The following is a 25,290-nucleotide window of genomic DNA, read 5'->3' on the forward strand; positions in this document are numbered from 1 at the left end:
TCTTACATCCAAGCGAATCTTTTAGTCCATTCTGCAAGAAGTTTTCTCCAAAATACTTAATCTGCTGACCCGCTCTATTTTACGTATTTTTGTTTCTATGTATTATGATGCATTTCTATATTCATAATGAATATTGTTTTTCACTTGAAAAAGCTGAGACCACAACTTGAGTAACTGCTATTGTGAGATTTTCTGGAAGTAGTGCTAAGTCGTCTGCAAAGCGAGGCAAATTGCTGCTCCAAATTCCAAATCCTCGCCGTTCTGTTCTGATATACAATGAAACACTAACACTAACGTTTATTTCAAATGGACTATGATATTTCTCTTACAAATTGCATTTTAGAAACAGTGTTCTATAGAATGCCACGAATTATATTTGCTAATTTTTCTTTAACGGTACTTTTTTAATGATTTCGTTTCTTGTTACTCTCTCTACAGAATCTAATGCTTTCTAGAATTCAGTTAATGATACTTTTATAATTTTCCCCTGTAAGATTCTGTGGTGAATTGTTGATTATGCTTTAAAAACTGTTCTGTGTAGGATTTCCTTTCTGAAAACCACACCGTTATTCTTCCAGCGGTTTATCTAAAGCTGTGTCAACTCGGTCCAGAAGATTTTTTGATAATATTTTGTATTTCACTAGCAGAACTAACACTCTTCTGAAATCGTTGGCATTTTGTTTGTCTCCCTTTCTTATGAAGCAGGTGGAGTAATGGTATTTTGCAAGCTTCTGGTATTCTCTGTTTTCCAAATGTCCCAAAAAGCACGTGTAGGTAGGTAAATGTCTTAAAATGCTTGGTTCTGCCCTTTTCAGTAATTCGTTTGTAGTCCTCACGAATTGCTTCGTTGTTATTGACTTTCATGACGGATTCGTGAATTTCTAGCGTTATTCGTGGCCAAATTTCCTCAAGATATGCTGACATTCCTGAATATAACTGGACACTTATTATAATTATAATTATTATCATTATGTCATAGGATGCGAAGTACCGTTTGAAATGCATGCACCTGTCAGTAGTTTGCACACACTCAGGTACGAGGGCCATTTGGTAACTAAGGCCCGATAGGCCGCGAAAAGAAACGAGAGAGAAAATCCGATAAATCTTTGTGCACATGTATTGGGCAGTGTGTCTAGTATGCCTGTCGATCGCGTGACGTTGGGCTCTTTAGTAATGAGCACATAAAGATGCCTAGACCAAAAGTATCAGCTGCGAAGTATGAGTGCCCGCAGTGAGGTTGAGCCTGATTTCATGCAACCCCATATAACGTACCTGTCATGCAGTTCCTTCTTCATGACACTTTTCAAGCGCACACTGCAGAGGGAGGCAAAGAGGACGCCGTTACAACGTTTTCAAATGGTTCAAATGGCTCTGAGCACTATGGGACTCAACATCTGTGGTCATTAGTCTCCTAGAACTTAGAACTACTTAAACCTAACTAACCTAAGGACATCACACAACACCCAGTCATCACGAGGCAGAGAAAATCCCTGACCCCGCCGGGAATCGAACCCGGGCGCGGGAAGCGAGAACGCTACCGCACGACCACGAGCTGCGGACCTCTGAGCACTATTGGACTTAACATCTGGGGTCATCAGTCCCCTAGAACATAGAACTACTTAAACCTAACTAACCTAAGGACATCACACACATCCATGCCCGAGTTAGGATTCGAACCTGCGACCGTAGCGGTCGCGCGGTTCCAGACTGTAGCGCTTAGAACCGCGCGGCCACTCCGGCCGGCACAACGTTTTCGATGGGAAATATCTGATCAACCAACTTACAGCCCGGACTTGGCTCCTTTGACGTTCATGTCTCCTCGTATGAACTGCTGACTGTGAAGACAACATTTTGACACAGATAATGAACTGTAAACCGGCATAGAGAAGTGGCGGAAAGCACTGGCGGCAACCTATTATGAAGAGGGTATTGGAAAGTTGGTACAGAGTTACGACAGATGTCTAAGTCGGGGTTCTGAGTATGTAGAGAAGTAGCAGGAAGGCGTATCGAACTGTTTCAAATAAAACATTTTTGATTTTCACTGTGGTTTCCATTTCCTGACCAATCGGACCTTACTTTCCGAACAGTCCTCTTAAAAGGACAGATGATTGACATCACTTTGGGATCGTGACAGTGAATACTCAGTATAGCTTTACAGCGGTTAGTACCGACCTTCCTGAAACATCGACAAGAACATATAGTCGCCTGGTGTCGATCTGCAGCCGCTTACGGGGATTTGAAATTCAGTGCAACACGAACATGGAAAAGATAGAAAGGTACTACGGCGTTAGAGCTGACTTGCCAGTAATTAAAGCTGTGGCGTAATTGAATACTGCCAGACCGAAGCGGAGTGGCGAGGAAATGAAGAAAAGCAGGCCGCGTCGAGCCTCGTCGTGGCATCAAAAGAATCACGCGCCCTCGGCGGGAGCAGGTACTCGCCTTGAAATGGAGCGGGAATGTGTGTCAGCCAGCCAGGTAGCAGGCGCTCCTGCCAAAGGCAGCGCCCGTTTGATCCGCGCGCGTCCACTCCCCCCCCCCCCCCACCCCAAGCTCGGTGGTCGACCCCCCACCCCAGCAGCTCCGCGGCCTACCGCAGCGGCCAGGAACGCATCCTCGCCACTTATCTCGCAGGACCCCGAACTCGACGCGTCTCGACCATGTAGTGGCCACAGCGCTACAGTGTTTGTGTGCTTTTGTGAACTTCACAGACTGGCGATCACGTCGTCTCCCTTTTCCATTCCGCCGTCCGAGAATCAGTTCACGGAGGAGGTATCTCGTAGTTACTTGAACTGTGCGTCAGAACAGCTAGCGGCCGCTGGACGTTGTGGTTTCCTGGCGAGTGTAAGTCCCCGCGTACAGTGAGCTGTTTGTGTTGTGTTTGTGTGTGTGTGGTTCACTGCTAGGCATACTTAGGGCAGCGCTGCTAGTGCGTGGGCGGCGGCCCGCCCTACCTCACCAGTGTTTTCTTTGGAGCGGCCGCTATCGCTGATCGTAAAGCGACAAACTGCCCCACCAGAGGAAGCGGCCAATTAGGACAGCTGTTCGCTCCAATTTATGTGCCTCCTACGCACGCGTGCCGCGCAGAAAGCTGCTCTGTCGCTCCCGCTTTGTCACGCGAGCTCTTCAAGTTGCAAATTACATTAATAGCCACTACTGTCGACGGCCAATTACTGGTTTGGGTCGTCTGTAACGTTAATCATTTATGACAAGAGCAGCTGAACACGACCATGTTTCTCTCTCCCCTCTTACTGTTAGTTCGCAGATGCTACTAATTCATCTTGAAATGTAAAAGACACAAACACATGTTCCACTTTGTCCTAGTATGTAATTATTTTGTTAACAGTTTTCTATTACTTGTGCTTACCACTTATGCACATTATGTCACATACTAACGCACGATATGCTGCATTTGTTCAGAAACCAAAATTAATTAACTATCTGAATGTAAATGTGTGTCGTTATGTTTATCTGCCTAGGATATTTATATGACGTGAACGTGAAATAATAACAAAAGTACACGTTTATGTTTAGCTGCCATAATATTTATGTAGGTGGACGCGAAATAAACAGTTATAGAAGACGTGAATCATGGACTACAGCGTTTCCAAGAAATGGTTCAAACTCAGTTTCAGTCCAAGAGTAAACGGTTATCGATCGAGTGTGGCATGATGTGCAAACATGATTCACTGCAAATTACTGCGGTGATGCGTTCTGATCCAGTATATTTCCAATCGTCAATTATAAAAATACGTCATAATAAAGCAAAGAACTAGTCTGTTCCACCAAAAATGTGGTACTGTAACAACATGACACAGAAATTCTTTCTTAAACATTGAGCTCTAGCAATTCCCAGCTATTATTCTTGTTAGTTACACTGTTTCATTTGCTGTTAAACATTCATCAGAAACCTCTCATTACTCTTCATAACTAAAAAAATTAAGATATTCGTTTAATAGTTTCGGTCACAGAAAAGGGTGAAATCGAACGTGAAGACAGTGTCTATACCACATGTAACATACTCGTAAGCATCTCTCTGAAAGTATCTTATTCAATAATTTTTCGCTGAACTGAGTACAAGTAGTTACCCATTCTAGACGCTCGTATTCTCCGAGAAAAATGGCGAGTTCACCGTTTTACGAGTTACCGTTTTCATCGCAACTTCGGGTTACACTAAGGTTTATACCACAATTCCTTTGATACTACAGAGTTCCTTTAGAGTAGAGTGGTCCAATCTTTTAGCTAATCTGGGCCACATTGCATGAAGAGTATTTTAGAGGCCATATACAATATTCTGAACACCAACAATAATCGATGAGCAAAAGTAAAGGGGGACGGGGAGGGGGGCTTGGGGGCGAGTGTACCAGTGAGAGAATATGGCGGGAGTTTCAGATGTAAAATATTCAGTTTATCATAACTTTAGAGAAATGGAATTTTATGGACCTTTTTTTTTTTACTTCTTTTACCGATAATGTGATAGACGTTCACTTGTCGGACGTTTACATTTGGTTTGAGCCGCGGGTTGGACACCTCTGCTTTTGAGCTTGTCGCGATGTTCATGCCAACATTTAATCACAGCTGCAGTGCTTCACACCAAACTGAGTGAATTACGAATAGTGTTTGCTGTTGTTTTCATCGCCGTCATTGGTATGTGATAGATGCTTCTTGAATTACGAAATTTCGCCAAAATGTCTCGTTGTTTTGCACTAACTTTACGTCTTACTATGCCCAAGACATGAAAATTCTCTTATTATGAAAACCATCGCATAAACGATTACCCGTTCTCTTGGTTTTACAACTGGAGCTCTCCCAGAAAGTATCTTTCCATGGACTGGTTACACCGGGTACTAGTTCGTCGAAGGGAAGTTTTTGGTTGTTCCACAAATCCATATACCTATGCAAGATTTTATGGAGGGTTCTCTGATACCACAGTCAATGTATAGTCGGTTGAAAGAAAACAAATGGGATTGTTGTATCTTTACACTTGTACACCCCCGTAGGAGGTTCGAGTCCTCCCTCGGGCATGGGTGTGCGTGTCGTCCTTAGCGCAAGTTAGTTTAAGTTATATTAAGAGGTGTGTAAGCTTAGGGACCGATGACCTCAGCAGTTTGGTCCCATAAGACCTTACCACAAATTTACAAACTACGCTTGTAAGCTTCGTTGACAAATTATGTCATACACTTGTACATCCTTCGTAAAAGACGTCATGAACTCGGTAACAATAATAATGTAACGGCGCTTTGTTTCCCACACCTTGCAAACCACGGTAAAGTGCATCATTAGGATCCTTCGCATCGTTTCCAGTCGGGCTTTGTCCTACGAAGTCTCTTTCGGATAGCGTAACGAATTACTATATGGCTCCATAGTTGCCAGTATGTATATATCTGTTTTAGAATATGTACTACAGATGTACAGTCGTGGACAAAACGAGTGAGACCCCTCGCCTTTTCGTTATGCTGATCCGCACAGCTTTGAAGTCTGCTACACAGCATAACAGGCACGGCGACGAAGTGCTACCAACATACTACGCACAGGCTTAGAATTGAAAAACTATCCGAACTTTGTCAGACTGTTTTCAGTCATGTGTAAGACTATATTAACGCTGAATAGTGTGTTCAACACAACACATAAATATAAAATATAAATGAAAGAAGAAACGCTAACTAGTGAACTGTACTAATAAAAATGAATTCCAGCTTATCGAGATAACATAACTGTTTTAGTAAGACAAAGTACCCCACATCGCTACGAATTAGCAAAATATTACGCGCATTCGGCCACGAAACGGTCTGTGTCATCGTTCAGACCAGTCACACTAGATTACCGTTGCTGACATACCATGAAGGTGTGCAAATTTAGCAGTGCTTGAAGATTCATAACGAAATTCTGTTAATGGTGAAAAGGGTTTCAGCGGGCGCGGTGGCCTAGCGGTTCTAGGCGCTTCAGTCACGAACAGCGCGGCTTCTTCAGTCACAGGTTGGAATCCTACCTCGGGCATGGATGTGTGTGAGGCCCTTAGCTTAGGTAGGTTTAAGTCTTTCTAGGTCTAGGGGATTGATGACCTAAGCAGTTTGGTCGCGTAGTTCTTAGAGCCATTTTTTGACCTTTCGCGTTAATTTTCTTTACATAAACGACCGTATCTTTAGATTGCGTTGACATAGAAGCTCACTTTTTTACACCACCAAGAGACCGTACATCGCACGAAGTGCGACACATTTCCGCTTATTACGTCTGCCCGTACTCGAGGTAAACGGGTTTCAAGGGTTGGGTAGACAGATAGACGGTCAAGAAAGTAAGACTAGTAGGGTTCCATTTTCACCGATTTAGGTGACGAAATCCTAACAACGAATGAATAACTAACCCTACTCTTTATTGGAAATTTTATAGTTGCAGTTGATACATCAGCATGTTAATCGTACTACGCTTTCGATTCAAATCACGTTTACAGGAATGCAAATAAAATCCATTTGCCTATACCCGTGGTAATTCAGATCTCAGTATTAATGCAACCGCGTTTTAGAAGTGAGAGCATTCCCATTGCTAGCTAGCTTAAGAAACCCTTCGGCTAATGAACGTTTTCTGGCTGTGGTGAGTCTAATGGAGAATTCGAAACATTGTAGAATATGTTTGGCAGCTATGTCGCCGTTTATTTCCTGGGATGGTGCAGAATTATCCTACTAAATTTATTCGATAATTACAGTATTTTGTTATTTCGATAAACATCCCGAATGATCGTCACATAAAGGTAGAAAACTCATTTTTTTGAGTCCAGAAATCTCTATAAAACAGAAACTTCAGATCATTTTGCCATTTTCATTCCAAAATTGCCGGCTTATTCATGTCTGGGGTAATAACAGAGGGCTGTTTGTCTGGGTTGTCTGCTAGTGTAGTGAATGGTGTTAGCTACTGCAAGGGAGGTCTGGTTTGTTTTCGGTTCTAATCTTGATGGAGGCCGATAGACTATCAGTAAAGCCATTTTAAGAAATTCTCGCGCCCCCAATGCGTTTTATTGCTACCTTTATTCTGAACCGGCGTCTTGTGTGGATGTTAGTAGTATGAAACTCTTGTAGAATTTCATACTTGTTACTGCCTACTTTTTCCGCCCCTGTCAATAACTGAATTGACTTAAGTGTGACAACGACTGATTTTTAACAGAATTTCGTTATGAATCTTCACGCTTTGCTAAATTTGCACACTTTCATGGTAGTTCAACAACGGTAATTCAGTGTGACTGGTCCGAACGATGACACAGACCGTTTCGTGGCCGAATGCGCGTAATATTTTGCTAATTCGCAACGATGTGAGGTACTTTGTCTTACTAAAACAGTTGTCTTACCTCGATAAGCTGAAATTCATTTTTATTAGTACACTTCATACCAATTTGAGTTTTGTCTTTCATTTATATCTTATATTTCAGTTTCAACACACTAATCAGCGTTAATATAGTCTTACATATGATTAAAAACAGTCTGACAAAGTTCGGTTAGTTTTTCAATTTCACGCCTGTGCATAGTATTGTGGTAGCACTTCGTCGCCTTGCCTGTTATGCTGTGTAGCAGACTTCAAAGCTGTGTGGATCAGCATAACGCAAAGGCGAGGGGTCTCGCTCGTTTTGTCCACGACTGTACGTAGCACAATCGTCAGCCGTCTATCGTGAGCGGTGAGCCTTTATAATTGTTATCATCTCCGAAATACTCCTTCACTTTCAAGATCGACCGGCTTAAAACCTGACAGCACGTCTTCGGATTCATTCGATCTTCATCTGTAACGCTCATGATCGAGGATCACAAAAATTGAGCACTACTACCGAACGTGCTGGCGTAGCTTAGCCATGGTCTCGTAGAAAGACAGGATACAGTTTAGCAGTCTGTCGATATCCACATCACAACACACGAGATTCGGGAAGAGGGATTCAGCGCCATCATCTTGCTATCCAGACTTGTGGTTCTTGCGGTATACTGAAATTATATCAAGCTAAAAGCGGTTCCTTCGAAAAAGTTACGGTGCATTACTTCTTCAGTGCAGCTAGTGAGCAGACAAGAATTCCGTAATTAATAAAAGATAGAGGAAGGATCCAATATTCCCGCTACCTGAATTCCACGATTTGCTCTTCAGTTTAAACAACACCTACCTCTATTTGAGCAGATGGGTATCCTGCACTTCGGAGAAATAACTATGGAAGTTTTCATTCTCGTTTTAGCTGTTTCAGTGAATTGTGAGCAATTTAAGAAGAGCTCAGACAGACTCTTAGATTCAGTTAAATAACGTCACTTCTGGTTCCATATAAAAAAACTGATAAGAAAGCCAAATGAAGACAAGTGTTCACTCAGAACAAGATGGTAGAACGACATAATGGTCGAATAAACATATTGCACTCAATGTCAGTAGTTTAGAAATATCTTTTCAACAAATGTACTTAGTAAAACTTGTTGATAACATACTTTCTTTTCTTTCAGCACTTTTTCGTCATACTTTTGTTAGCTAGAGTGTTGAGATAATAATTTATCTGTTTTAAAATTTTGTAATAAAATGTAATACAACTCTTTAGCTCAAAATCGTTATACTCCAACAACATGGCTTACTGACCTGTTGCGGTGAGTGGCCAACAGGAAATCACAAGCCTGTTGATACTTGTGCAGTTCGGGTACTGGCAGTAACGGAAGTTGTGGGTAATTTGTCGACTTCGGACGTTGAGGACGTAAGAGTTGCGGGATTCATGTGAAATGGGGCTAGTGCTCGGTCTCTAATGACAACGCAGTCCACTTTATAACTCAGGTTACAGAGCAGCGAACCGTTGACATCGAGGTCATTTTATAGGTGAAATTTGGGAAGAGGGGCGACAAGCCATGGGATTTTTCTGGGGTAACGCTAAATCATTTTCCGGTCAACACCTTATGAAAAGCTTTGGCTCATTCCTTCCTCTAATGACAACGCATTAGACCCAATCAGACATGAGATGAGCTAATAGAACTGAAGCTGCGATCGCGTGTCGAGAGTCGTGCCTGGCTAGCTCAATTGGCAACTACATTCCCAACGAAAGGCACACTCCTGAGTTCGATTCAAGTTCCGGCACACATCTTTAATCTACTCCGAAGTTTCGTACCTCAGATTTATTTCACCAAGTCTGAACTGTCCATTTTGTCAGCATACCATAAGTCGTTTCTACTTTATATCACTTCACGGCATTACACTTAGGCATTCAATCGATGTTGCGAAGTCAACGGCATAGCATTCCGAAGCAGTCATTTGTTTTTCCTCTAACTCATGCCAAATATTTTCCACTAGCGAGCCGCCCCGGCTTCGCACAGGTAGGTCTACTATCAAGACTCGACCAGTTTCTAGGCATTTTTATTCATAAACAAAACTAAATCAAAATTAATAAGTAGGCACCCAAATTACAATTCAAACTCAATAAACGCGTTTTTCCTATGCCAGAAGTCAGATATAAGGAATACGTATCGAATAAAGCAAAGCAATTTCGTTTTTAATACACAAAGCGAAGTCAATAAATCCGTATATCCTTGCCAAGTCAATTCAGCGTTAGTTTGTATTCGTCAAGGTAAGAATACGGCACTTATTTCTGTCACTAACGTGAACTTTCAAAAATACTTCTGCCACCGAGGTAAAAAAGAACAGTTACACTGCCCCCTATAGGTGCTTTGTTGTACTACGAAACTAGTGCCATCTGTTGGTTTTTTCGTGTACTACTCCGTGATGATCGTACCACTGAGGTAAACATCCGAACTACTAAGCTGAGAAGACTCGTGAAACTTTAAATTAGATAGCTTTTTCTTCTTGATCCGATTTTAGTGACATACAGCCTATAAGAACATGTTGACCCAAGATGAGCTCAAGATACCCATAAAAATCCAATGAAAATTTGACTAGTTGTTTTGAACATTAGCGCGTTTAGACAAAGGTTAAAAAATAGTCTTAATTTTATTTATTTTTTTACACTATGCATCATCTGAAGTTTTTGGCAAATATTTTCACTGCACCGACACAACAGTTTTGCAGTTTTATTATTTGTATGGATTTACTCGTAAGCTGTCGTTTGTAACCCGAAGTTGATTTTTTTTGCGTTGTTCTAAATTTTCGTCCAGTTGATAAAAAACATTCTAAAGGCAAGATCGCACTAATGTCTCTTTATTTAATATAACCGGTTAAGACAAACTTTGCTGTCATCTTGACCTTAAAAAATATTTTCGTTATGAAACGCGTTTATTTTAAGTTGAACCTCACACAAATTTCGACCTCACGTATAAACACGTTTCACAACAACAAGATTTTTTTAAGACCTGGAGATGACAGGAAAGTCTGTTCTGTCTTCTCAAAACGAGAAAATTCAGTCGTACATTTGAGTAGAAGCTGTGCGAGACCCCTCCTCCCCCCCACCCTCCCCCCACCCCCCACCACCATCACACGCCTTTCGCGTATTGGACCGTACTACTCACACCAAATTAGCGTCACTGTTCGTGTAGCAACGGCTGTTTTTCAGTCGGAAAACACCAGCCAAGTCTACGACACTCTTGTCACGTGAGAAATCGGGAAACTCACGTGCCCGTATCATTTGGTTCGCAGTAACAGAAGGGCACAGCCCGAGACCGTGCGCCGGCGGGGAAAGTTCCGGCGCGCTGCCCCGCGCCGGGGTGCCACTGAATCAGTGGCCTGGCAGCAGCTGCGGCCCGGGCTATTTGCGTCCGCTTGACTAAGAGTGGCTGCGGCTCGACCTGCCCGCCGCACAGTAGCGGTCGTCTGCCTCGCAAACCGGAATACCATTTCGCGACTTTCATTCGCACCTGTTTCCAATTCAGTCATAAAATATTTCTCTTATTTCAGGACAGCCAAGAGGTCCTCATACATAATTATTTACTTACTACCGGCTTCAATCTTCTTATAACCTACCGATATCATCAAATTAGTTACCGTCTGAAGATGACCAGAAGAGCGAAATTCATAGCTATTAATTGTTTACCAGCAGTTCCTGGTGGTTTTGAAACACATAGTCACGCGTATCGTATACTGAGGTGACACTAGTCACACTGTATGCATACATACAGTAAGAAGAAAAGGAAAGACGGAAAATTAGGTTTAACGACCCGTCAACATTGAGGTTGTTAGAGACAGAGAACAAGCTCAGATTTTGTCAAGGATGGGGAGGAAAATTGGCCGTGTCCTTTCAAAGGGAACGTCCCGCCTGGAGCGATTCAGAAAAATCTGGATGGCCGGACGCGGGTTTGAACTGTCCTCCTCCAAAATGCGGGTCCAGTGCGCTAGCCACTGCGCCACCTCGCTCGGTCATGTGTACTTATGGTGGTAGTATCGAGTACGAAAGGTATAAAAGAGCAGTGCATTGGCGGAAATGATACATGTGGAAAGGTTTCCCAAGTGATTATGGCCGCGCGACGGGAATTAACAGACTTTGAACGCGGAATGGTAACGGAGATAGACGCATGAGACATTACATTTCGGAAATCGTTAGGGAAAGCAGTATTCCGAGATCCACAGCGTCAAGATAGGGACTGCAACTGCTGTGTTCGGATACAGGCTGAGTTGGCATCCCTTCGCTCACAGCTTCAGGCAGTGTTGGCTTCGGTCACACAGCTTGAGGCTGTTGCCAATGGGCATCACTGTGGGGGTCCGGATGGGGGTTTGTCGGGGACGGCCAGCTCGTCCCACGCATCCCCTGATCGAACTACGACTGTGGTTGCCCGGGATACTGCCCGCATTGAGGCTGATCCCTCACCTGTGGTAGAGTGGGAGGTCGTCTCAAGGTGTGGCAGGGGGCGAAAGACATTCCGGAGGGCTGAACGGAAAGCCTCTCCAGTTTGTCTGACGAACCGGTTTCAGGCTCTGTCTCAGGCTGATACTGATCTTCGGCCTGACATGGCTGCTTGTCCTGTTCCAGAGGTTGCCCCTCAGTCTGCAAGATCCGGGCAGTCGCAGAGGGTGGGCTTACTGGTAGTTGGGAGCTCCAACGTCAGGCGCGTAATGGCGCCCCTTAGGGAAATGGCAGCAAGAGAGGGGAAGAAAACCAATGTGCACTCCGTGTGCATACCGGGGGGAGTCATTCCAGATGTGGAAAGGGTCCTTCCGGATGCCATGAAGGGTACAGGGTGCACCCATCTGCAGGTGGTCGCTCATGTCGGCACCAATGATGTGTGTCGCTATGGATCGGAGGAAATCCTCTCCGGCTTCCGGCGGCTATCTGATTTGGTGAAGACTGCCAGTCTCGCTAGTGGGATGAAAGCAGAGCTCACCATCTGCAGCATCGTCGACAGGACTGACTGCGGACCTTTGGTACAGAGCCGAGTGGAGGGTCTGAATCAGAGGCTGAGACGGTTCTGCAATCGTGTGGGCTGCAGATTCCTCGACTTGTGCCATAGGGTGGTGGGGTTTCGGGTTCCGCTGGATAGGTCAGGAGTCCACTACACGCAACAAGCGGCTACACGGGTAGCAGGGGTTGTGTGGCGTGGGCTGGGCGGTTTTTGAGGTTAGATGGCCTTGGGCAAGTACAGAAAGGGCAACAGCCTCAACGGTTGTGGGGCAAAGTCAGGACATGCGGGGACCAAGCAGCAATCGGTATTGTAATTGTCAACTGTCGAAGCTGCGTTGGTAAAGTACCAGAACTTCAAGCGCTGATAGAAAGCACCGAACCTGAAATCGTTGTAGGTACAGAAAGCTGGCTTAAGCCAGAGATAAATTCTGCCGAAATTTTTACAAAGGTACAGACGGTGTTTAGAAAGGATAGATGGCATGCAACCGGTGGTGGAGTGTTCGTCGCTGTTAGTAGTAGTTTATCCTGTAGTGAAGTAGAAGTGGATAGTTCCTGTGAATTATTATGGGTGGAGGTTACACTCAACAACCGAACTAGGTTAATAATTGGCTCCTTTTACCGACCTCCCGACTCAGCAGCATTAGTGGCAGAACAATGAGAGAAAATTTGGAATTCATTTCACATAAATTTTCTCAGCACGTTATAGTCTTAGCTGGAGATTTCAATTTACCAGATATAGACTGGGACACTCAGATGTTTAGGACGGGTGGTAGGGACAGAGCATCGAGTGACATTATACTTAGTGCACTATCCGAAAATTACCTCGAGCAATTAAACAGAGAACCAACTCGTGGAGAGAACATCTTGGACCTACTGATAACAAACAGACCCGAACTTTTCGACTCTGTATGTACAGAACAGGGAATCAGTGATCATAAGGCCGTTGCAGCATCCCTGAAGATGGAAGTTAATAGGAATATAAAGAAAGGGAGGAAGGTTTATCTGTTTAGCAAGAGTAATAGAAGGCAGATTTCAGACTACCTAACAGATCAAAACGAAAATTTCTGTTCCGACACTGATAATGTTGAGTGTTTATGGAAAAAGTTCAAGGCAATCGTAAAATGCGTTTTAGACAGGTACGTGCCGAGTAAAACTGTGAGGGATGGGAAAAACCCACCGTGGTACAACAACACAGTTAGGAAACTACTGCGAAAGCAAAGAGAGCTCCACTCCAAGTTTAAACGCAGCCAAAACCTCTCAGACAAACAGAAGCTAAACGATGTCAAAGTTAGCGTAAGGAGGGCTATGCGTGAAGCGTTCAGTGAATTCTAAAGTAAAATTCTATGTACCGACTTGACAGAAAATCCTAGGAAGTTCTGGTCTTACGTTAAATCAGTAAGTGGCTCGAAACAGCATATCCAGACACTGCGGGATGATGATGGCATTGAAACAGAGGATGACACGCGTAAAGCTGAAATACTAAACACCTTTTTCCAAATCTGTTTCACAGAGGAAGACCGCACTGCAGTTCCTTCTCTAAATCCTCGTACAAACGAAAAAATGGCTGACATCGAAATAAGTGTCCAAGGAATAGAAAAGCAACTGGAATCACTCAATAGAGGAAAGTCCACTGGACCTGACGGGATACCAATTCGATTCTACACAGAGTACGCGAAAGAACTTGCCCCCCTTCTAACAGCCGTGTACCGCAAGTCTCTAGAGGAACGGAGGGTTCCAAATGATTGGAAAAGAGCACAGATAGTCCCAGTCTTCAAGAAGGGTCGTCGAGCAGATGCGCAAAACTATAGACCTATATCTCTGACGTCGATCTGTTGTAGAATTTTAGAACATGTTTTTTGCTCGAGTATCATCTCGTTTTTGGAAACCCAGGATCTACTATGTAGGAATCAACATGTATTCCGGAAACAGCGATCGTGTGAGACCCAACTCGCTTTATTTGTTCATGAGACCCAGAAAATATTAGATACAGGCTCCCAGGTAGATGCTATTTTTCTTGACTTCCGGAAGGCGTTCGATACAGTTCCGCACTGTCGCCTGATAAACAAAGTAAGAGCCTACGGAATATCAGACCAGCTGTGTGGCTGGATTGAAGAGTTTTTAGCAAACAGAACACAGCATGTTGTTATCAATGGAGAGACGTCTACAGACGTTAAAGTAACCTCTGGCGTGCCGCAGGGGAGTGTTACGGGACCATTGCTTTTCACAATATATATAAATGACCTAGTAGATAGTGTCGGAAGTTCCATGCGGCTTTTCGCGGATGATGCTGTAGTATACAGAGAAGTTGCAGCATTAGAAAATTGTAGCGAAATGCAGGAAGATCTGCAGCGGATAGGCACTTGGTGCAGGGAGTTGCAACTGACCCGTAACATAGACAAATGTAATGTATTGCGAATACATAGAAAGAAGGATCCTTTATTGTATGATTATATGATAGCGGAACAAACACTGGTAGCAGTTACTTCTGTAAAATATCTGGGAGTATGCGTGCGGAACGATTTGAAGTGGAATGATCATATAAAATTAATTGTTGGTAAGGCGGGTACCAGGTTGAGATTCATTGGGAGAGTGCTTAGAAAATGTAGTCCGTCAACAAAGGAGGTGGCTTACAAAACACTCGTTCGACCTATACTTGAGTATTGCTCATCAGTGTGGGATCCGTACCAGATCGGTCTGACGGAGGAGATAGAGAAGATCCAAAGACGAGCGGCGCGTTTCGTCACAGGGTTATTTGGTAACCGTGATAGCTTTACGGAGATGTTTAATAAACTCAAGTGGCAGACTCTGCAAGAGAGGCGCTCTGCATCGCGGTGTAGCTTGGTCGCCAGGTTTCGAGAGGGTGCGTTTCTGGCTGAGGTATCGAATATATTGCTTCCCCCTACTTATACCTCCCGAGGAGATCACGAATGTAAAATTAGAGAGATTAGAGCGCGCACGGAGGCTTTCAGACAGTCGTTCTTCCCGCGAACCATATGCGACTGGAACAGGAAAGGGAGGTAATGACAGTGGCACGTAAAGTGCCCTCCGCCACACACCGTTGGGTGGCTTGCGGAGTATAAATGTAGATGTAGATGTAGAAGAGTGGCTCAAGAATAACACATTTCACGCAATACCTCTCACCACTGAGAAGGCAATGGCCGACGGTCTTCACTTAACTATCGAGAGCAGCGGCGTTTGCGTATTGGTGACAGTGCTAACGGACAAGCTATACTGCGTGAAATAACCGCAGAAATCAAAGTGGGACGCACGACGAAAGTGTCCGTTAGGACAGTGCGGCGGAATTTGTCGTTAATGAGCTATGGCAGCAGACGGCCGACGCTGTGGTAACAGCACGACATAGTCTGCAGCGCTTCTTACGGGCTAGTGACCATATAGGTTGGACGCTAGACGGTTGGAAAACCGCTACCTGGTCAGATGAGTCCCGATTTCATTTGGTAAGAGTTTATGGTAGGGTCCGAGTCTGGGTCAGACTCCACGGATCCATGGGCCCAAGTCGTCAACAACGCGCTGTTCAAGCCGTGGTGGCTCCACAATGGTGTGAGCTGTGTTTAGATGGATCATTGACTGGAAATATGTTCGGCTACTTCGAGACCATTTGCAGCCATTCATGCACTTAATGTTACCAAACAGCGATGCAATTCTAATGGATGACAACGCACCATGTCACCAGGTCACAATTGTTCCGACTGGTTTGAACAACATTCTGGGCAATACGAGCGAATGATCGTCCAATACGAATCCCATGGAACATTTATGGGACATAATTGAGAGGTCATTTCGAGCACAGAATCCTTCATCGGAATCACTTTCGCAATGATGAACGGCTATATAGACAGCATGGCTCAGTATTTCTGCAGGGGGCTTCCAACGACTTGTTGAGTCTGTGCCACGTCGAGTTACTGCCCTATGCCGGGCAAAAGAATGCCCAACGCCTTATTAGGAGGTATCTTATGAATACGTACTAGTCAAATGCGCGTTGAATACTGAGGATGCATACACAGCTGAGAAAGACGGAATGAGGTAATTAATATGGCAAGGAGCAGTGGTCTGTGCAGGTGCTAACTGCGGTGGTGGAAGACTTAAGCCGAACTGGTTTTGTCAAGGAGGTACACTAATGATCGCCATTTGACTGTACCCGAGAGGTACAGTATCCTCGGGTAGGCGACACTGTAGGCGGTCGTCACCAGACCGGGGAAGTAGCGTTCCAACCGTGAGCTCATGGCATGAGTGAGTGTATCACGTTCTGTATGGCTACATGCACAAACATTACAACTGTCACGAAGTTCATTGTTGCGCCGTCTGCTAGATTATTTGAAGTTTCACCCATATAAATTGCAGGTGGTCCAGGAGTTGAGAGGCAAGACAGACATACCTGCAATAACAACGATCAACCATCGTCTCTCTAACAATTGCTGATCTCCGGTGAAGCAAACTTATTCGTGACTGGATATGTCAATACGCATAACTTCAGGTACTGCTCTCAGAAAAATTTACAACGTTTGCATTAAGTACCCCAGGCGACTTCAAAAGTTGTGGCATAGTGTAAAGTTTGAACATAGTAGATTATCCGTCTCGCACTATGACGCAGGACATTCGCAACAGCGAATGTCAGCCGCTACTGCGAAATGCTGCAGAATTTTCTTACTCTGGAATTGCAGGGAAGAGCGTTGCTAATAACATATGGTTTCAACAAACTGGTCCAACGATTCACACCGAGTGCCAAAGTAAGGTCATACTCTAACAAACATCTGTGTTATGCCTCGCTTCAGTGATGTGACCGCCGCATTCCCAAAATTTAACAGCTTTGTATTCCTTCACCTCTGGTTGCAAATGATCTTCACCAGTCATTTGCAGACAGTTGATTAACTTAATACTCTCATTCGCTGTCAAATAAGCACCATTCCGCACGTTATATTGTGGCGTGTTAGGAAGCCTTTCGCTGACGCATTCAGCAGCGCATCAAGACAAATGGAGGACTTCTGCAACGAGTTACACACTTCAAAAATCGTTTTGCAACACCTCGTTTTCCCAGAACTCGTGACGACAGACGTTGACTGTGAATATTGTATCACAGATACAGCCCCTTTGACTGTTCAGAGACGATACTAAATCCGCTCAAAGATGTAAGCAACCATGTACGAGTAGCGCCTATTAGATGGGGGGAGTCCGACAGCCGATCACTTCCAGTCATTCTACCAGGAAGGAGGTACACGGCTCGTGTTGTCTGTAGTTCAACCATGCCTAGACGGTTAAAACCGCGGCTCGATCGCGTCCGCAATATTACTGTGTGCCAGGAAGGGCTCTCAACAAGGTAAGTGTCCAGGCGTCTCGGAGTGAACCAAAGCGATGTTGTTTGGATATGGAGGAGATACAGAGAGACTGGAACTGTCGAAACATGCCTCGGCCGCCCAAGGGCTACTGCAGTGGATGACCTCTATCAAATGGTTCCAATGGCTCTAAGCACTATGGGGCTTAATACCTGAAGACAATCGTCGGAGACGTGTTTGGACACAACCCGGTCAGGCTGAACGCCTTAGACACACTGTACAGCGAGCGCAGCAAATGGACGATCCCTGCTGTTTTGGGGTGGCATTATGTGGGACCGACGTACGCCACTGGTGGTCATGGAAGTCGGGGTAACGGCTGTACGAAACGTGATTGCCATCCTCCGACCGATAGTGCAACCACATCGGCATGGACGATAATTCGTGCCCCCATCCTGCACATCTTGTGAATGACTTCCTTCAGGGTAACGACATCGCTCGACTACGGTGAGCACCATGTTCTCCAGACATTAACCCTATCGAACATGCCTGGTATAGATTGTAAAGGGCTGTTTATGGATGACGTGGTGACCCAGCAACCACTCTGAGGGATCTACGTCGAATCGTCGTTGAGGAGTGGGACAATCTGGACCAACAGTGCCTTGATGAACTTGTACGTCACGACGAATACAGCCATGCATCCATGCAGGAGGACGTTCTACTGGGTATCAGAGGTACTGGTGCAGAAATCTGGGCCAACACTTCTGAAGATCTCGTTGTATGGTGGTACAACATGCAATGCGTGGTGTCCATGAGCAGTAAAAAGGACGGAAATGATGTTTATATTGATCTCTATTCCAATTTCCAACATAGGTTCCGAAACTCCCGGAAACGAGGTGATGAAAAAAACTTTTTTTGGTGTATTTTCAAGGTGTTATGAGGTCTACCGACATTTGTTACATACTCCAGTAATTGTCAATTTATGTACTTTATTTCGTAACTATATTATATTACTACTTCCATTAACCGTGTAACTGTTATCACTTGATGATGGATGATAGTCTACATGCCAGACCACATGGCCCTCTTTTCAAATCCTTTTTAGTTCTGGTTCAACACTTAAACGTAAAAGGCAACTCATTTGGCTTCAGAAAACGCGCTTTATGTTGCAGAAATAATTCACCTTCTTCTGTCTTGTACTTTAATTATTTGAAGATACAGATCTTTCATCTGCTGTTCCCGATAGTTCCAAATATCAACTTGGGATTAAGACCGTCAGATTCAGTGAACCGGTGGAGATACAATGGGGTCCCTGAGTGTTCGTAAAACCAACAACATACGAGGGCGTACTGAAAAATAATGTCTCCGAATTTTTAACGTGAAAATTCTTAAAGCTTTTTAAATAAAAAAAGGTATTAACGTTCTACAACTTCGTTCCTGGCATCTACATATTTGTAGCCGTCTGTCGCTAAAGGACTCTGAATTGTTGTGTGTAACATGGCGGTGTGCAATGTAACTATTTCGGTGTGTGCGGAACTGCGTGCTGTAATGTGTTTCGAATTTCGAGAGATAGCCATACATGGAGTACCCTCTCCCAGCAAGACAATGCTGGGCCACACACAAGCGCTATGGTATCTGCAACAATCCGATACCTTGAATTCACTGTCATCGGTCATCCTCCATACTCTCCGGATTTGGCCCCAACCGATTTTCATCTGTTTCCAAAGAACACCTTCCAAGATTTTATTCCGATAGCGATGATGCGGAGCAAACAGAGGAGAGGTTGTGGTTCCGTCGACAAAGTCAAACATTCTACAGAGACAGTATCAACAAATTGGTCTATCTCTGGGAGAAATGTGTTTGTCGCCAGGGTGTCTATGTTGAGAAATAAATAGGTAGACATAAATCATAAACAAGCAAAATGCTAACGACATTCTTTTTATTTAAAAAGCTTTATGAGTTTCCATATAAAAAATTCGGGGACACTATTTTTCAATGCTCCCTCCTATGTTTTCAGACATGTGAACTCAACTGTTGTCACCTTGGAACACGGAAGTGTTCAGAGCGTAGGCATCATGAATGTGTAGACGTGCGCAGTTCGGGTCTGCGGCATAGATTTTTCTTGAAAACGTTGGGATAAAATCATAACAAGTATTTCGAGTTAATATGTGATTTATTTATCATTCTCTTCAATAGAGTGGTCACACACAGTTGTGTAAAGTTTACAGAATACATAAATCACAAGTGTATCTCATGCTCAAGGTTCTGCGGCCTCATTAAGTCTAACAGGTGATTGTGGGACTTTCGTATACGTAGTATACCATCGATGAGTCAGCAAGATGAGCGGTGACATCCTTCAACAAACGGACAACCGTCTGAAGCAGACGGCAGACGTACATGACGTGCGCTTCGGTGAGCTCTATATAACTCTGTGCGGTATATGCCACGTAATCATTTTGCACCGTTTTTTAATTCCCTTTTCAAGGCTGCTCTCGCATTCGCTAGGCACCAGACTTTTCAGGTTTTTAGCATTCCGGGTTCGATCCCCGCCACTGCCTAAATTTTGATAAATAATCAGCATTGGCGGCCGAAGACTTCCGGCATAAGAAGTCAGCCTCATTCTGCCAACGGCCTTGTCAAAGAGGGCGGAGGAGCGGATAGAGGTTCTGGGCACTCTCTTGTCCTAGGGGTGGGAAATTGCCTCTAAAGGCGGAAGAATCAGTAATGATCAACGACATGAGGATGCAGAAGGCAATGGAAACCACTGCATTAAATACACGTAACGTGTATCCACAGGACATGTGGCCTGTATTTGAAGAAGTGTCATGATGATCTCTCCATTGGCAAAAGATTCCGGAATAGTCCCCCATTCGGATCTCCGGGAGGGGACTGCCAAGGGGGAGGTTACCATGAGAAAAAGATTGAATAATGAACGAAAGGATAACGTTCTACGAGTCTGGGCGCGGAATGTCAGAAGCTTGAACGTGGTAGGAAAACTAGAAAATCTGAAAAGGGAAATGCAAAGGCTCAATCTAGATATAGTAGGAGTCAGTGAAGTGAAGTGGAAGGAAGACAAGGATTTCTGGTCAGATGAATATCGGGTAATATCAACAGCAGCAGAAAATGGTACAACAGGTGTAGGATTCGTTATGAATAGGAAGGTAGGGAAGAGGGTGTGTTACTGTGAACAGTTCAGTGACCGGGATGTTCTAATCAGAATCGACAGCAGACCAACACCGACAACAATAGTTCAGGTATACATGCCGACGTCACAAGCTGAAGATGAACACATAGAGAAAATGTATGAGGATATTGAAAGGGTAATGCAGTATGTAAAGGGGGACAAAAATCTAATAGCCATGGGCGACTGGAATGCAGTTGTAGGGGAAGGAGTAGAAGAAAACGTTACAAGAGAATATGGGCTTGGGACTAGGAATGAAAGAGGAGAAAGACTAATTGCGTTCTGCAACAAGTTTCAGCTAGTAATAGCGAATACCCTGTTCAAGAATCACAAGAGGAGGAGGTATACTTGGAAAAGGCCGGGAGACACGAGAAAATTTCAATTAGATTACATCATGGTCAGACAGAGATTCCGAAATCAGATACTGGATTGTAAGGCGTACCCAGGAGCAGATATAGACTCAGATCACAATATAGTAGTGATCAAGAGTAGGCTGAAGTTCAACACATTAGTCAGGAAGAATCAATACGCAAAGAAGTGGGATACGGAAGTACTAAGGAATGACGAGATACGTTTGAAGTTCTCTAACGCTATAGATACAGCAATAAGGAATAGCGCAGGAGGCAGTACAGTTGAAGAGGAATGGACATCTCTAAAAAGGGCCATCACAGAAGTTGGGAAGAAAAACATAGGTACAAAGAAGGTAGCTGCGAAGAAACCATGGGTAACAGAAGAAATACTTCAGTTGATTGATGAAAGGAGCAAGTACAAACATGTCCCGGGAAAATCAGGAATACAGAAATACAAGTCGCTGAGGAATGAAATAAATAGGAAGTGCAGGGAAGCTAAGACGAAATGGCTGCAGGAAAAATATGACGACATCGAAAAAGATATGATTGTCGGAAGGACAGACTCAGCATACAGGAAAGTCAAAACAACCTTTGGTGACATTAAAAGCAACGGTGGTAACATTAAGAGTGCAACGGGAATTCCACTGTTAAATGCAGAGGAGAGAGCAGATAGGTGGAAAGAATACACTGAAAGCCTCTATGAGGGTGAAGATTTGTCTGATGTGATAGAAGAAGAAACAGGAGTTGATTTAGAAGAGAAAGGGGATCCAGTATTAGAATCGGAATTTAAAAGAGCTTTGGAGGACTTACGGTCAAATAAGGCAGAAGGGATAAATAACATTCCATCAGAATTTCTAAAATCATTGGGGGAAGTGGCAACAAAACGACTATTCACGTTGGTGTGTAGAATATACGAGTCTGGCGATATACCATCTGACTTTCGGAAAAGCATCATCCACACAATTCCGAAGACGGCAAGTGCTGACAAGTGCGAGAATTATCGCACAATCAGCTTAACAGCTCATGCATCGAAGCTGCTTACATGAATAATATACAGAAGAATGGAAAAGAAAATTGAGAATGCGCTAGGTGACGATCAGTTTGGCTTTAGGAAAACTAAAGGGACGAGAGAGGCAATTCTGACGTTACGGCTAATTATGGAAGCAAGGCTAAACAAAAGTCAAGACACTTTCATAGGATTTGTCAACCTGGAAAAAGCGTTCGACAATATAAAATGGTGAAAGCTATTCGAGATTCTGAAAAAAGTAGGGGTAAGCTATAGGGAGAGATGGGTCATATACAAAATGTACAACAACCAAGAGGGAATAATAAGAGTGGACGATCAAGAACGAAGTGCTCGTATTAAGAAGGGTGCAATACAAGGCTGTAGCCTTTCGCCCTTACTCTTCAATCTGTACATCGAGGAAGCAATGATGGAAATAAAAGAAAGGTTCAGGAGTGGAATTAAAATACAAGGTGAAAGGATATCAATGATACGATTCGCTGATGACATTACTATCCTGAGTGAAAGTGAAGAATTAAATGATCTGCTGAATGGAATGAACAGTCTAATGAGTACACAGTATGGTTTGAGAGTAAATCGGAGAAAGACGAAGGTAATGAGAAGTAGTAGAAATGAGAACAGCGAGAAACTTAACATCAGGATTGATGGTCACGAAGTCAATGAAGTTAAGGAATTCTGCTGCCTAGGCAGTAACATAACCAATGATGGACGGAGCAAGGAGGACATCAAAAGCAGACTCGCTATGGCACAAAGGCATTTCTGGCCAAGAGAAGTCTACTAATATCAAATACCGGCCATAATTTGAGGAAGAAATTTCTGAGGATGTACGTCTGGAGTACAGCATTGTATGGTAGTGAAACATGGACTGTGGGAAAACCGGAACAGAAGAGAATCGAAGCATTTGAGATGTGGTGCTATAGACGAATGTTGGAAATTAGGTGGACTGATACGGTAAGGAATGAGGAGGTTCTACGCAGAATCGGAGAGGAAAGGAATATGTGGAAAACACTGATAAGGAGAAGGGACAGGATGATAGGACATCTGCTAAGACATGAGGGAATGACTTCCAAGGTACTAGAGGGAGCTGTAGAGGGCAAAAACTGTAGAGGAAGACAGAGATTGGAATACGTCAAGCAAATAATTGAGGACGTAGGTTGCAAGTGCTAATCTGAGATGAAGAGACACAGATTGGAATACTTCAAGCAAATAATTGAGGACGTAGGTTGCAAGTGCTACTCTGAGATGAAGAGGTACAGGAAAGGAATTCGTGACGGGCCGCATCAAACCAGTCAGTAGACTGATGACCAAAAAAAAAAAAAAGGAAAAAAAAGCATTCCTTTCGTAGCGAGCTTTCCTCTGACTTGTGTTTTTCTCCAAAACTCCCAGCAGAGTTACGATTCGTATGAGACTATATGTTTCATTATTTTGTAATTTTCAATTTAATGCCGATTTTCACTTACATTCGTACGAATATTTTTATTGTTTCACTTTGGGTCCTAGTAGTGCTGCGCCAGATCTTGAAAATGACACCCAAATCGACGTCCTAGCTAAACGCGTTACCGTGGAGTACCAGTTTATAGTTTTACATAAAGCATTTGAAATGCGGTGCTGCACAAGAATGCTGAGGATTTCATGGGTAGATCACGTGACTAATGAAGAGGTACTGAATAGAAATGAGGAGAAAGAACTTTGTGGCACAACTTGGCTTAAAGAAGGGAACGTTTGATGAGGACACATTCTGAGACATCAGATGTTCGTCAGTTTAGTAGCGGAGCGGGATGTGGGGAAGGGGAGGTACAAATTGTAAAGGGATACCAAGAAATGAACACAATAATCATGTTCAAATGGACGTTAGTTGCAGTAGTCATTCGCAGATGAAGAGCTTTGACAGTGTAGAGCAGTATTGAGAGCTGCAGAACATCGCTCTCCAGACTGGAAACAATAGTTCGTCACAGTCCCGCACATGTGCATGCAATCGTACGACGAAGTCACAGCCAAAGCAAATACTGCGCGAGAAACATTTGCCGACATGATCTATCTGTTGCGAGTTCAACCTTCGTATACGCATGTTTAGGCGCGTAGTCATTAACGATCCAAATCTGACGGTATATTGTCACACAAGGAAGTTGGAACGTCGACAAAATGGACGTTTTCAGTGAAAACATTTACATAAAATCTACTTTTCAGACTTAAGTATTCACAAAGTCGTTTTAGGGCATACGGTTACCCCCACTAACTTTCCAAGTCCAGATCAACACGGGATCAGGCCAGGGAAAGAAAGACGAATAAGACATGCATTTTACAAGTAATGTGAAATCATTTACACATATTTGTATAGGTTATCTGCGACAATAATAATTCTTGCTTTTCCACAATTCTTACAGAGAGAATTTAATAAAGGTTTACATAGAAAACAATGTATGCTACCAACCGGTTTGATATTTATGTTGTGACAACTGAGTACGCCTCAGATTCTGGCTCAAAATGCCAGTGCCAATATTATTTCCACCTGAGATCTGGGTATCACCCAGATGATACGCAGAAATAGTACAACTCACGACACGGAGTCGATGGAACACAGTGGTTTACCTTTCTACGACAGATATTTAAGAACTGGAGGAAAACTAAATACACTCACATTTTTAACTCTTGCTCTAATACAAATCTTCTTGCCTAACCACGTGGAGTGGCCGCGCGGTTTGAGGCGCCATGGCACTGACTGCGCGGACCCTCCCGCCGGAGGTTCGAGTCTTCCCTCGGGCATGGATGTGTGTCTTGTTCTTCGCATAAGTTTAAGTAGTGTGTAAGTCTAGGGACTGATGGCCTAAGAAATTAGGGTCCCTTAGGAATTCACACACATTTGAACATTTTTTCTTCTTGCGTAGTTGTTTGTTGTGACCATCACCATCTGCCCTTCACAAAATTTCATCTACTTTGTAAGTTGTGATAAAATACGTAAAAACGTAAATGTGCATAGAATTTTTCCTTTGGAAGGATAACCGGTAGAAGCATTTCTTCCCTACGAACGTGCAGGTATCTCATAACCTAGTTTTCCAACGAAAACCTCTGAGGAAAAAATCAAGAAGCAACATTTCGAGAGCTAGGTGGTTCATCAAGTGGGTCGCTTCAGCCAATACACGTATTCCCGAATACTGTAGCGAAATGGTTCAAAAATA

General features: G+C 43.7%; 1 protein-coding gene across 3 annotated transcripts in view; it reads left to right on the plus strand.

Annotated features, from left to right (window-relative positions):
• Positions 1-2,603: 2,603 nt before the first annotated feature.
• LOC124788252 (hornerin) overlaps positions 2,604-25,290 on the plus strand; it is a 299,601-nt gene continuing 276,914 nt past the window's right edge. For all 3 annotated transcript variants that reach the window (XM_047255445.1, XM_047255447.1, XM_047255448.1), the window contains exon 1: positions 2,604-2,841. The gene's annotated coding sequence lies outside the window, so the exon portion shown is untranslated. The remainder of the gene's footprint in view (positions 2,842-25,290) is intronic.

The sequence above is a fragment of the Schistocerca piceifrons genome, chromosome 3 (assembly GCF_021461385.2).
Source record: "Schistocerca piceifrons isolate TAMUIC-IGC-003096 chromosome 3, iqSchPice1.1, whole genome shotgun sequence".
Lineage (NCBI taxonomy): Eukaryota > Metazoa > Arthropoda > Insecta > Orthoptera > Acrididae > Schistocerca > Schistocerca piceifrons.